Source organism: Bombus terrestris, chromosome 7, assembly GCF_910591885.1.
Source record: "Bombus terrestris chromosome 7, iyBomTerr1.2, whole genome shotgun sequence".
Taxonomy (NCBI): domain Eukaryota; kingdom Metazoa; phylum Arthropoda; class Insecta; order Hymenoptera; family Apidae; genus Bombus; species Bombus terrestris.
In genome coordinates, this window is record NC_063275.1 from 21360509 (window position 1) to 21375642 (window position 15134).

The 15134-nt window shown below is 36.5% G+C and overlaps 1 protein-coding gene across 1 annotated transcript in view; it reads right to left on the reverse strand.

The window, feature by feature from the left end:
- The window catches only part of LOC100643082 (UPF0489 protein C5orf22 homolog), a 423524-nt gene that overhangs the window by 379795 nt on the left and 28595 nt on the right, over positions 1-15134 (reverse strand). The gene's annotated exons all lie outside the window — the stretch shown is intronic.

The window sequence follows — 15134 nt, forward strand, 5'->3', positions numbered from 1 at the left end:
TAATACAAATCTGTTGTTTCATTCTTATCATCAGTGTTTTAAAATGTAAAATGCTAAGTAAAGGAGAAACTGTCAGATTTTTCGAATAAACAGTACGTATAATATTTATGACCGCAATAAAACGACTTTTGAATTAAACTATTAATTAAACAAATTTGTAATTTAAACAATATCGATAAGTACGAAAAAACAATCCACGTCAGAAGGTTTAAAGACGTAGAATCACGTAAGTCGTCTTCCACCAAGTCTCGTCCCACACTTGCATTGCAACACCAAACACCCTCAAACCATACCAAACTCGCTGCTAAATATTATCCGCGCGTATTCAGCGATTCAAGACCAACTCACGATCAATCTCACCCACTATATTCTCGACACAAATCATACTAGTCATACACAGCATCGACAATACGTCCCACAACATTTTGTCGATGACCGCCCACTAGATGTACCGGCATAAATCAATCTTGATACACCAGCCACGAGCGACAGTGAACCAACCGGAAGAAAGAAACAAAAAGAAAAGAAAAAAAAAGAACAAGGAACGAAGCACAGACGACGTTCCGTGGCTCGTTGCCTGTCCGTGTCAGGCTTCTCGAGAAGCCGCCACTCCAACACGCATTTATCGATACACAGACTCATAAAACTATTCCAACACTTGTAGACACCTTTTATGAATATATTATGTGTGTCACGAAACATTTTGAAATTCATTAACGCTGTTACGAGACTTACGCAACCAACAATGATCTTATTGATGAAGCTTGAAACAAATCTAAAAATATACGTAGGAATTGGAAGATATTCAATATATATATATGTGTGTGTGTGTGTGTATGTGTGTATTTCGTATAGATCACAAAAGTATTTAAGAGCTATTATTAATTTTGTTAATAAATTTCAATATTATAATATAATACTTACTACATTCTTGAGATGGCTATGTATACTAATTTTTAGTGAAATATACTTATAGTATCTTGTAACTTCTATAGTCAAATTGTTTCTAATTTTACCAATATACTCATGACAGTCGTGTCATTATAATACTGATGAAATTTCAAAATGATTTATATGACACGCAGAATATATGCACAGAAATTTTGTATGATAGATGTTCAAATGCTTATAGAAACCTTTTACGAACATACAGATTGGAACTTCTATATGCATCTTCAAATTAGCTTCAGATTTGACCAATATAATCATAACAGTCGTGTCTCATTACAGCGCTGATGAAATTTCAAAATGATTTATATGACACACATAATATATACGTGTAAGCTTCGTGCAATAATTTTCTGTGATATGTTCGAATATTTATAGAAATTCTTTATGAATATACCAGACTACAACTTATGTACATCTTTCAATTTGTCTTGAATTTGACCAACGCCAATATTGACATCGTCGCCTCTCGTTACAAAGTTAATGACATTTTTTAATGTTTCGTATAATACGCGCAATATGAATGTAAAAATTTTCGACGCCAAATATTCGGATACTTTCGTAAGCCAGTGCACGTCGAGCCGATGTTCGGCGTTCTTCAGCGTCGCCCGGAGACGTGGCACGATCGGTTCTCGTAGTCGCAGTCCAGTCGTTGAGATCGATGGAAGGAAGCCAGCTGCCGCGGCAACCGGTTGGCGCCGCTCTGTCGAGCAACCTCCAGTCAAACAGAATCGGCTCTAGCCAAGTCTCCGCAGGGGGTTCTCTGGCCACGTTACGCGCATTTAGCACACAATGCGCGATTACAGCTTCGCGAGCGGATAATGAAACGATTTCCGCGATACGCGAATAATAACTTTGGCCTGCGGGACCCTCTATCGCTTTGTTTCGCCAACCGACGGTAACTTGCCTCCATGCACCGGCTCTTTTCGCGGATTACGAATTATTATTAATTGCGGACATTATGGAGTTGAACGTGTATCGTGATATTTTTATGCTCTTCCACATTTTCAATCTGATTATTCGTTTGAGTTTATCGCGTTATTCCCGCTACGGTTCTTTCACGTGACAATTTTATTCCTTTTAACGAGTAAAAACAGGTTTAACGTTCGAAGAAAAATTCTAACACACTATCATTGATAACATCAACAACGATTCTTTTAGACTTTCTTCAAATTTGAGAGGCTTGTTAACACGATTGGGTGTAAAATGATTGGAAGAACGTAGAGGAGTTAATAGTCGACGACTAAGTTATTTAAAATGTAGTTGTCCGGCTGAAAGTATCTAATTCTATTGACGCAATCAGCATGTTTTTAGTTTTACGCGTTTTAAGAAAGTTAGTTGGAAAGCAACGGAGATAGCGGGCAATGTTCTTAAAACAAATATTATTACACAAAGTAAAAATATTTTTACTGAAAAGATATGAAGCTTCTGGGGAAAGATTGTCATATTTTAGTGGCAGCGAATGTGCTAATGGATGGTTATTTGTAGAAAGCGGTTGTAATGCGGTGCGATTTTAGATTATGGTTTCTGCGAGACAAATGGAATATATTTTTGTACTTGTAAGCTATTTTAAAAGCAGAAAGAATCTATGCTATAATTACTAAGTTTTGAGTATTATACCTTGTTTTAATCGAAAAGATTTAATCGAAAATTACCGAGAGATCCAGCGTCATCTGTTCCCGACTCCTCCACATGATATTTAAAATTTTTATCTTGACATGTCCCTTTTTCAACAATTTCCATTACACCCTTTTCAAATAAAAATAATTCCTAGAAAAATGAAATACGTACAGTCATCAACAACAGCCCCATATATCTCATAAAAAATCCATCCGTATCATCTCTATCAAAAATGACTATACGCAAAGCAATGTCTCCTTTTCATCTAAAGGAAAGGATACAGGTCGAAACCTACCAAACGACATTACAAAATAATGGTACGAGTGATAGACAAAGGAACAAGATACTCGCATCGTTGGACGCGACTCGCGAATGAAAAGCTCTTCAAAGGCAGACAAGTCACGGCTGAAAAGTCGCGTGCTTTTTTATCGTTAATTTATGGGCATCCGCGCGAACCTGCCATTTGTATTATTGTACTTACGACTGAGAGCTACTAATGGAAACTCCGTGTCCGCTAACGCATCGCGGATTAGACGCGAGATAGAGGCTGCGTTCCTACCGGAAAGAGCTGCGCTCGCGATCGTGCCACTCGCGTACACGATAAACCGAAATAGGTGTTCGAGCCTAAGCGCGATCTAGCCAGCAACGAGCCGAGTCTAATTTTAATGAGTTTCACTTTTTTATTGCGCCGGGGCAGTATCGGTCTGCTCGTTAATGGCCACGCTCCGATGCCGTTAGGATTTTTGTACAGTCATTCCTGCACCACGGGAAGCCGTTTGGCCTGTTAATTGCGTAATTACCTTTAAAGGAGAATACGGTACTGGCCGAGCGTTTTCTTTTATCACCGACCACTGGATATTTGATATTTCCACCTCGAAGCTAGAATAAGGAATTTAGGATGAAGGGTTTATAAATAGCTGCTGTTTTTCAGAATTATTCTCGATGAAATAATCAATAATAAGCGAAATAAAAGTTTTGTCTGAACTTTATCCTTCGAATTCTTGATAAATCTGTTATTTATTTTATATAAATTATGTATAGAATTTTTTAAGTATCTGAAAGAATAAATTGATCGTTGGTTACAATACTTTTTAAACGTACATAATTTCAGATGGAGGTACGAGTTTACTGTTAATTTCATGCCTTACGATTTATTTTTTGTCACAATATCACACATCAATAGAAAGTAACGGCTATTATGTGCTAGAGAAAAAGCGTTTATTAATATTCCGAATCTATAACGTAATCATAAATATGATTCTTATTTGTTAATTTCGATTTGCGGTACGTATCATGAGCTCGATTCGTGTATTTTTTATGTTTGGTCCGTATTATAAGTTTGATATTATAGGGCAGGGAGTTGAGTACTTAGTATAAAATACTATAACACTAGAATGTCTATAGATATTCACTAGTTGATTCTTAAATGAGAAATTTTTATTAATATTCGATATAAAATATTAGATAATAGTATTTCATATTGCTCGATACTTTAAATTGCAAAATGTATGTACGTTTGAAATACAAGTTTAATAGTAAAAATTTCGAAAATCTAAAGAAAACAGCATCTGAAATCCTTATTTTCGGGATACACAATATGTGTTTACACGAATACATGAAAGCACGCTTAACTTTTATAAATATGTATTCGAAAAGATTGCATTCCGTTGAAAAAAAGCTAGAAGCTCCGTACGTATTTTGAAGAAACTATGTTCTTAGTTTAATAGCCAAGCCATTGTTCGTCCGAGAGAAGAATTTTCTCCTGAAGTTTAAACCATGGTCGTTAAAAACGTAACGAGCCGTTTCAAATAGAAAACAACAATTGTTTTCGTACAAAGAGCACGATCGCGTTGATTATTTCTTCTTCGGGTTTTACCTTCGTACAAACAGTACGCGTTCCCGGTCTGAAATAACAGCCACGAACTCTAAACCCAGTCCGAAAACACCTTTCTCCGCTCAACTATAATATAATCGCACCAAAGATTCCAAGTTTCGCGAAAACAACTTCACCGACTATTTTGCCGTTCCGATCTCTTTCTCCGATCACAGAAACTCTACGAGAAGAAAACAGCAGAAAAGACCACAGATTCGTTAACAAAAAGAAAAAGATCACAGAATTTCCTATCAAAAAGAAGAAAAACATTCAACACAGCTCAATACTAATCTGCTCAATAAATTCGTCAAGTTACAGTGAACGATTTTATTGCGCCAACTAAGTAAACACAAGTAAAGTTCCGCAGGCTTATTAAATGGACACGTTACTCGTACGAGACTATAGTAAAAATTGGTAAAGTGACGATCGTTTTCTCCAGCGCAATATACCTTGCATTATATTTTCCATCAAATTAACCAGACACGGATATAACCAATGAATTTTACATCCTTCTAACTGCACCGGGAAGGTAAATATTTCAACAATCGCGCAAAAAACTCGAAATTTACTGAAACCGCTTTACACATAGCATTTTACGACTCAGGATACGTTTCATTTCGACCGAATGCTCGCATAAACCGGCAATAATTACAAGCTCCGGTTGCAAACAGAAATGCCTATGCAACGTTTCTTAAATCAAGCGTACGTAGCGCAGAGAAAGACAGAAAGGGATGGTGCGGCTTGTTTAACAGGTGAACATTACGTTGCCGACGATTTCCTCTTTCTGTGTGCGCGGAACTCGTGCGACTCCACTCGAGATATTAAATTTTAATACTTGTACTGGAACATCGACGGGACATCGTAATTCAAAATTCAATTACCAGTACCGTTTCCCTCCTTCTTTCTGTAGCCCGCTGGTTAAAACACTGTCTCGAAGCGACGCGAACACCGCAGCGGTCGTCACGCTCGTTTTTCCATCGGCGCGGCCGCTACGAGGTTAATGAGAGGTAAGTGCGCCACGATCGGTATAATGAAATAGCTGCTGCGATACGAAAATAATAATCCGCGTCGTGGCCGCCTACCAAGATCGAGAAGCTCGATATTAATACGCCATAAGGTTTAGACAATTAGGATAATACCGCGTCCGGCCGAATAATTATAGCCCCGCCGCTTCGTTCCATCCCCTTTCGCTCGCGTAATGGAAGAGGGAGAAGATGCGCACGGCCCAGACCCGCCTGTCGACGCGGTGTTTAATGACATTTAATAATCTCGCGATTCGCGGCGCGGTAAACGCGATGTTTGCCTGTAATTACAATGTCCGCGCGGTATAAACACGAACGATACCGAGTTTCCTTTTTTCTGCACGCTGCACCACCCTTCACGGCGACACTCCACCGCAACCGTATATAGGTACACGTGTGCGCAACAACGGCCGAAATTAAGCCGGCAGCTAATGGCCAGACAGAAAAAGTTCCTCGCGGTCGAACTCTTTTGTTTTATGCGCACACTTTCGCGCCAGCTTGATGCTCCGACATTAAATTCACCGCGATACAGCCGGAGACTTTTTGGCGTGCTTTAATTTCGGCTACCGCTCGCTACACCCGGGCACAGATGTTTCGACATCATTTTCGGAGACAGCTACTTTCTTTAATGAGAGGTTTCTCGGCTTCTTATGCTTCTCTTGTGATGGCGGACTAGTTCTTCCATGCATGTACAGACAGCAAAGCGTAAGGGTCGTAAAGACTGCGAATTTGCCAGATGATGTTTTCGATGTTTACGTCGTGATAAATAGATAAAGAGGGATGATGATTTCTTAGGAAAATAAGATACGAAGTGAGTACCAGGTAATGGAATGGAGTATCCACATGCTCGATCAACGATTTTAGGACAATTGTCATACCGGTTTGTCGGAATTAGAAGCAGCTAAGTAAGATCAAGGAACACCAGGAAATATCTGACATTAGATATTTTATATACGATAAAGGAAATACAAAGCCCTGACAAACTATCTTAATAATTTTATTAGAAAGTACACGAAATTTAGAATCTATATAAAATTCTTAATTTTTATGAAAATGGAAAGTGTTTTAAGATATTGTGTGAGGATATATATATAATATATGTATAATGCTATGGAAGGAGTAGAAATTTTTTCGTGTCAAATGAGGCCAGTACATTCTACGATTTAAAAAAAGAAGAAAGTTTCACAAACATAAAAATAACAATATTCGACATCAATAAGAAACTACTTCTGAAATTTATCTCGTTAAGAGCTTTTTTTTATTAATCTTCGTTCAGTTTAATGGATACTTGTGTACGTTTAGCAGAAAAACTTGAAACGTACTATGTACATTGAGGTAGTAAGAAAGTACGCTATCAACAAGCCAGACAGTTATTGCGGAAAAGATACTATACATTGAGTAAAAAGTAAACTATTTAGTGGATATCAAAATTACGACCGTGTAATATATTGAAATTAGTTTTTAAACGATTTCATTAGGTTCTAAAGACGGAAAAAAGGATTTTAATTCTATATATTTATATATTATATTAATTAATTAATACAGCTAATATGATAAACTGTTTCATTTAATTACTTAAGGGAAATAAATAAAGAAAGGATATAAAAATAAGCGTAGTAACTTCCTGTTGCATGCTTTCTTAATTGGATAATTATGTTATGTCGTGCGTTAGGTGAATCATTGTAATTTACTCTTTTAAATAACTAAATAGCTTCAAGGTAATTCTAGTATCCTGGCACTGAATTTCCACGTGCGTCGATTAAAATGGAGCTGCCCGAAGGAAAATGACGCATTTCGTTTCTAGACAAGAAAATAACTAAGACGAGAACCTTGAGATTCGAAAAAGTGCTAAAAAACAAAAATTATTCCCAAGCATCTAATTATTTTATTTCGCGGAGAAAAAAAACACGTCCGACACAAGTATTTTTTGCTATTTCCAAGGATAAAAATTTCTTTAACGCGTTAATTTATGGTGACTCACCCTGTATATTCGTTTTATGGTGCAATAAACGCGTATAATCGCTTGGAAACAATGACCAATGAAGTAGAAAATTGACGAAGGTTTACCATATTTTACCCAATCTACTTTATATTCAATAAAATCATCAACACCGTAATCACCGGCTACATACTGCGATAAACAAAAATATATTGATACTCCGGCAAATAAATAAAAATTCACTGTTTAAATGCTGCAAATGTTTACCACTTAAAGCGTATGCACCTCATATGATAGCTACTAAAGCTATCAACGTCAAGGTAAGAATATATTTATGAATAATTGATGATTTTAAATAAAATTCCGCAAGATGAATGTTTCAACGAAACTTTTCTGCGTGTAGTAGAATTTTACTACGTACGAACTTCATTTATCTCGATTAGTGCTCGATTAACTCAACTAATATCGATCAAATCTACTTGTTTGATCTTGAACTTTTATTGTAAGCGAAAAATACTATGTAGTGGAGAGAATTGGCGAACACGTATTACAAGAACTGTTTGACTCCCGACAAGTTCAGATAAATTGAATTCTGACTTGCTCGCTTCCAGCCATTAATACATCATTAATAGACCACACACATTCTAACTAAAACAACAAAAACTCCACCCTAGTGATCGTCGCTAACACTGTCGAGATGCACACTATTCTATATTAAACAAACTATAAAACAAATGTGAATATTTGTAGCAACAAATAGGAACGTTCGAATAAAGGATTGCAAAGAAAAGTTGGAGTTTTATCGTATTACAGAAACCAATTTGATCTTAAACGATATCGTAATTTTAATAGCCTTGTTATGATTAAAACTTTTCTTCCGATTTATCGAAAATCTGTATGAAATATTTCTATTAAAAAATTCGGATTTATAATTTGTTTATTGTGCATTCGATCGATCCTTATCTGTTTAATTCATTTTCATATTCTTTTTACAATGAATGTATGTGTATCTCGGTCGATGAGTCCCTCCAAGGTTGAATCAGTAAAGTATTAATTATAGAATGAACTATGAAAGAAAGAAATTTCTTATGAAAAATAGTATAAAACTATCGCAAGAGATATGCATAATTTGGTTATGCCTGAAATGATTCATTATTCGAAGCAGCAAAATTTCAAACCGTACACGTAACATCGAAGATTGTGTATGCAAATATACAGTTTGAACCACGGTATAATATTATACGGCATGCGTATCATATGCGCAACAGCCTACACCGTTATCGTCGTCATTGCACGTTCACTGACAAAGGAATTATGTGTAAATCTGTTTGGCCACGGAATGTCGTTAAATTCGTCACATTGTGCCGGCGGTCTGGCTCGGCCTGAAAATTAATGAAGGATTCGATCGTAGCGATCGGCCTTTAAGCTCGTAGCTTGTATTATTTACGAGAATCGGTAGCCTTATGACACATCTATATCTTCGGGTTATAGTAAATAAAGCGTAAATCCCGCCTCGTTGTGTAATCACCTCTCGTATGTACAACCACAGAATTTTCATTACTTCTCGCAGAATGTGTATGTATATTACAAGTACATACGTTGATCTACTAAAAGAGTGGGTGTACCTTCTATACTTACTGTTAGTTACAGTTTTATTTCGCTATTGACACTGTTTTGTATCCCTAGCTTCCTATTCTTTCCAAGCTAATCCAACGAAATTTCCTACTTATCTTCTTCTGATATCTCACGTTTAATACGTAACATTTAGACGAAAAATTTGTGTTTTCGAGCCAATTAATAGTCAAATTAATTTCCGCTACATTCAGTCATAGCGTCATTCCAGTGCCGAAATTATTTTACAAGCTGTATCTTCTCACGCTTTTAGAGATAATCTAACAAAAATCCTTGTATTATTTTACATAATAAATGTAGCGAATAAATTGAGAAAATTGAAGTTGAAAAAGTAATATGAAAACATGAATAGAACGTAGTAAATAGATTAATAATCAATATTCATAAGCAAAATTTTGTGTCCGCTGTCAACCGATAGACACTCGACTTAATTTCGACTTACAGACTGTGACCGAGCCGAACTGGCAATTTTCCATTCCTCTTATCAGTTTCTTTTTCACGATTCCGTTCGTTCATATAAAAGATCATCGGGGAAATACGTTCGACGGTTTAGAATTTTAAGCAGAAGCAGGCAACCTGTATATAAACGACGCCGTACGTATCCGGTTATATTTAACAAGCACTCCTCGTCGACTAGCGAACTGGTTTACCACAATGTTGAACGCTATCACGCGGTATCATTAATATATCAACCGATACGCCGCGCCGATCGAAATTATCTCGAGCATGGAGCCTGCGTGTATTCGCGAAATACGATGTTGCCGGACTGGCTTTCGCGGTCCTCGACGAGGATTTTACTTTAGCCACACGACGAACTTTAAAATATTCCAAGCATAAATACGAGGAACGTTTTGCGCGCAAACGATGAAGTTTCGTTATTTAGCACGTCGCAGGAGAAACTTGGAAATTGAGTCTGTTTGGATTTGAACGGGGATAAGACCGCGAAATGTGGAGTGCCAGCGATTGTTACGTGTAAATGGGATTCGAAGGAGAGTTGCTCTCTTTCCCTCTCTCGTTGTTGTTGTTGCCGAGGAAAAAATATATATTGGAGGGTGCATAACGGGTATCGATTTGCGATATCAGTCGGTCTTTAAATCAGAGGAAACCGAGGCAATACGGTGGCGTATACATAGTGGCCGAACAGTAATCGGTTCTATGTGGAACTCGTCTGTTATAACATTTTTTCAAATATATGTAGCTACATACATACATGTACTTACGTATGTGTATTTAGATAGGAGCAATCCGTTTCAAGCAAACGTTTCAATGCAAACTTACTATTTCGCTTAAGTAGGATAAACGTAGTAGACAAAATGAAAAATTGAATTTTAATATACCGTACACGTAAATTTGGAAAGCATAAGCAACCTAACATACAAGGAAAGACAATTTCTCGTTAATTATATTGCATTCTATAGCGTTATATAGCATTTTACGATTTTATCAATAAAAACCATTCGTCGTAACAATTTATTCGTTGCAGTATCGTTCGTTTTATCGTACCCTACCTACGATGTAATTCTACGTATCGCAGTAACACAGAATGAGTATAAACATAAAACAAGTATAGTAGGACGTTATTTTTTTATATCTTCGTATTAATTATCCCGCCACGGACATAACACGCATAACGTATGTAATTCTCCGTACCATATGACCGATTACAGCTAAATTACACAACACCGATATCGAACCTGTGAAAAATGTTCCCTTAATTACTACCTTCCAAGGATCAATTTAACACCCCATTAGTCTTCCGACCTCGATAAAGCCGGCAATTAAACCAGCATACAATCGCAGCTCGCGATCATCACGCACGTCCCAATCAACATTATAACAACGATATCTCATAGCCAGGTTAAAAAGATTCTCGACAAACTTCCTGGCATAAAGTCTGAAATAATCGTAAGTACATATGTAAATATATACAGGGTGTCTCGTTGTATAAGAGAAACAAAGAAGGGATGAATTCAGCGGAGCAAAATCAGAAGAAAGGTTCGTATATATCCCATTTGCCTTCGAATCGCACTTTGTTTTATGTTAAAACAGCTGCTTACTTACCTTTAGGGAAACTAAACGAATACGTCTTATTATAGATCGTCCAATTTCTCTGAACAAGTTACATGGATGTACAAGTAACTTTGATCAAGCTATTAACAAATTGTTTATGTCGACACTATCGATCGGTGATTTGCGAATTGCAGATTTTCAATATTCCCATATGTAATAATTAAACTGCGGATTTTCATGCATTTATGAGAAATTAAAAGACGCAATAATGCACGTGATATGCAAAATTGTATAATACATACCAAGTATAGCATATACAAATATAGTCCTCGCTGCAGTATTTAATATGTGAAACGTGTCTCCGGTTGCGTTCTGTTCCTTTAGCTATGTTTATAAAAATATGAATTTGCATAAACATCCGCAGCCTAATAATAATCGAGTAAGTTCGAGTCCGGAGAGCGAGCTGGTGAAGAAATGGAATCTGCATGACGTGTCTTTATGTCAAAAAATTAGAAAAACGATTGCAGCATAAAATAAGCTGTAACTAGAAAATTATGTTCTTCCAAATATGATATATGTTTGCATGAGATTTTTCTTATTTTAATGCGCCTCTGCTGTACTTTTCACATACAAAAAGATACCGTGTATATATACGATACAGGTATACGTAGTTTGTTTGGTCAGCGATCACCCACCTTTAAGGAGCGGAGACACGCGGTCATTATGCAGCGAAGAGACTCGTGCAAACGTTTCTCTCTTTGCCAAGAGACCAGGTTCGCATCGCCGACGTTAATGCGAAATCTGAACTTATCGCGCCACTAAGGACGATATTTACGGTTATCGGGGCTGCTGCACCGACTGCTAAACGCCGTAGATCTTGCTCAACGCGCGAATCCACCGGGACCGAACTTCCCGTATCTGAGACCGTAAGTGTCGCCTGGTGATCGTGGTTATTAAGTCGCAGAAAATATAGTTTCGCTATACGGGTGACGAGCAATAGAACAGAATCGATCGGACTAGTCGAATTAACGACGATCGTTCGTGCGACAACTAGTCCGGTTGAAAGGGAGATGAACGACAAGACCGGGTTAATTCGAAGGTAAATGTGCGAGCATGGGGACGTGTTTTTTTAAATTGTTTTTTGGAAGGGGAGAATATTAGAGATATTATCAGAATATTTGTTATTCTATGTGGATCGTAATATTAATCGTTTTGCTGTCCGAGTATTCGACATTTCATCTCAACCGATTCGTATTCAATAAATTATTTGTTATAAATCGGATGAACTCTGATGATTTCATAATTAATGACATATCTGTGTCGGCATGTTTCTACTTAATTCATTTATAACACGAAAGAATAGGATATTGGTTGGAAGTAGAGTAGGATAGTCGGACACTGGTCCGATCGAGCGGCAGTGCAATTGTACGGGAATTGCAGTTTGAAAAATAAATTTGAAATAAAAGCACGAGGGTTACGGAGGATTTATTTTAAAGACGTTTCACCGGTTATCGTAAAGAGTACATGGAGTAATTTAAATTCTTCGATGATATATGTACCATGAAACATATAGCTAACTAAAATTCAACGTTCTCATTGATTTTCATATATTTTTACAAGTAAATTGGAATGAAAATTTGTCAGTTTAATTAAATGTATGCAATCGTCTTACATTTAGATTTGATTTAAAGTTCTCTGAAGTCGCAGGATGAATTTTAAACGCGACTAAATTTACAAAAAAACCGCATTACCAGGAGAGAACAGTTTACTCGAACCTACAAACTGGTAATTAAGCGTAACTCTTACAAAGATGCGCACTTTGCAAACCGATCTTACTACCCGCAATTACATTAATAACTACAAAAATACAAAACAAATTATTCTACACATTTCCCAAACCGTACATTCCATGAAAATTACACGGTCTTTAAGAAATTACGGTACGTAATTGACACTCGTCTTTAAATCAACGTTCGAGGAAAACAAAAATGTTAACGCTTTAATCGCGGTCACTATGGAACTTTCGAGTCCCGAATGTTATTTTCGTTCCGTCGATGTTCATCGATACGGCTAATTTCATGCTCGAATCGCCTTTACATCGTTATTATAATCAACAGATGTACGGTAGATACACGCAGTGACGGCTCGCGTGACTTGGCCGCTATTTTTTTCTTTCTTTCTTTTTTTTTTCGCGAAAACCAAATAAATTGCTGACGAACCGCTGCGCGGGCTACGATAAAGACGTTTGAGATAAGTGTCTCTTGGTTCGGGCAGTGATAAGAACACCGTGGAACCGGTTGTCTCGATGGCAGCGTAACGGTGAAACGGACGGCCCTGAAGGAATCCAAGTTCGTTAAAACGCATATCGGTCCTCCATGATAACATTTTCGTATTTACGCGGAACGGCATGCTCCATCACTTATTACAGTCCTCGCTTATATCACGCACTCTTAATCACCCTAGAAATTTGCATATCGCGATGCTAGTTACTTGGAATTTTCACGTATACGTATATTTAATCGAATTTATGATCAACGAAGCATTATGGGGGACGAAATATATGCGAGTTATGAAAAATCACGACTGATCATAGGCTTTTTATTTTTTTTAATAAGAAACAACGTGATAGATGCAATTTTATATAAAAACCAGGGCTGATCGATATACATAAATACAGGGTGCTCCGCGTAACACGACTCGCTACTTTTCTGTCATTTGCGTACATGTAGTGCGCGACATGTAATAAAAAATGCTCTAAACTATATTTTAATGGCATCGAGTGTATTACAAATGACGAGAACAAGAACTCCGAATATATTTTGTTTTCATGACGAAACCAAGATCACCTTGGATAACTTAAATAGGACCACATGCTTTTTTTATGAGAATGCATGAGACTACGACAAATTCAAAATGTATAATATAATATTTTTATCAACTCAATACCAGATTTACCGCCTTCGGCAATACAAGATTCTGCTCTTTTGCAAAAGTTTAAACGAGTTAGTGTTATTAGAGTCGCTGGATGTACGACTCAACGTGCTGTAGTAATATTCTCTTTTTGAAATGTCAGTAATTCTGAAATGTTTCTGAAATGTGGAATATTATTTCCACTAAAGTAAACCTATTATTAAGTTAATAAAGATATCGTGGAATGTGCTTTTTGAATTTATCGTAAAAACCTCTGTCAATTTCACGGAGAAAGACATATGGTTCTACTTACCCAAATTGATTTTGATTTTCGCCATGAAAACAAAGTATGTTTTATGTTTTTTTTTTACATGTCCGCAAATGACAAAAACACTCTATACAGTTGATAAAAACAAGGCAAGTTTCTTGGGAATTTATCGTAATGTTAGTTAGTTTCAGTGGCGTTATAACAGAAATATTGATAATTAGACGAATAAGGTGTATAAGAGGTGTGAAAGTAATATATCGAAAGATTTGGAAAGTTAAAGTTTCGATGTACTTAATGGTGTTTCAAGTTCGAAGCTTTTAGAGGAAGTTCGTAAGTAGATTATGAAGTTGAATTGGGTTATTTGGTTACAGAGTACTTAGCTGATTATTTCATCGAATTACGTCACGGTATCGTGCGTTTTATTTCAGGGGAATGGAATTATAGTACGAAATAAAATAACATAAATATATTAAATAATTATTCAATAGAGAAGTTGCTGTAACTTGTGGGATTCTTATAAACGATATTTTTCTTTGCGTTGAATTTTTGTAATAATGTTTGTAGTTTTCGACAGCATACTACTGCCCCTATTTTATCACTGGATTTCTCGATACATTCATAAAAATTGGATATGCTGTATTCATCAATGTAATTCTAAACTATTTACAAATTTTCACAAGTTTTTCGTCAAGACCTCATTTAAATTCCAGATGCAAATTCCCACTAGTTACAATTCAATCAATTATGCTATAAATCAATGAAAAAAGTGTACATGTATCTAAAACATATCGTGTACAAAAATATTCCAATAAACCTTGAACAGAATCCCACTAATCAAGTTTTTATCTTACTTTTTCAATACACTGGCGTCGTTACACGATGCTAGTGAATATCAAAGACTGTAAAACCGGC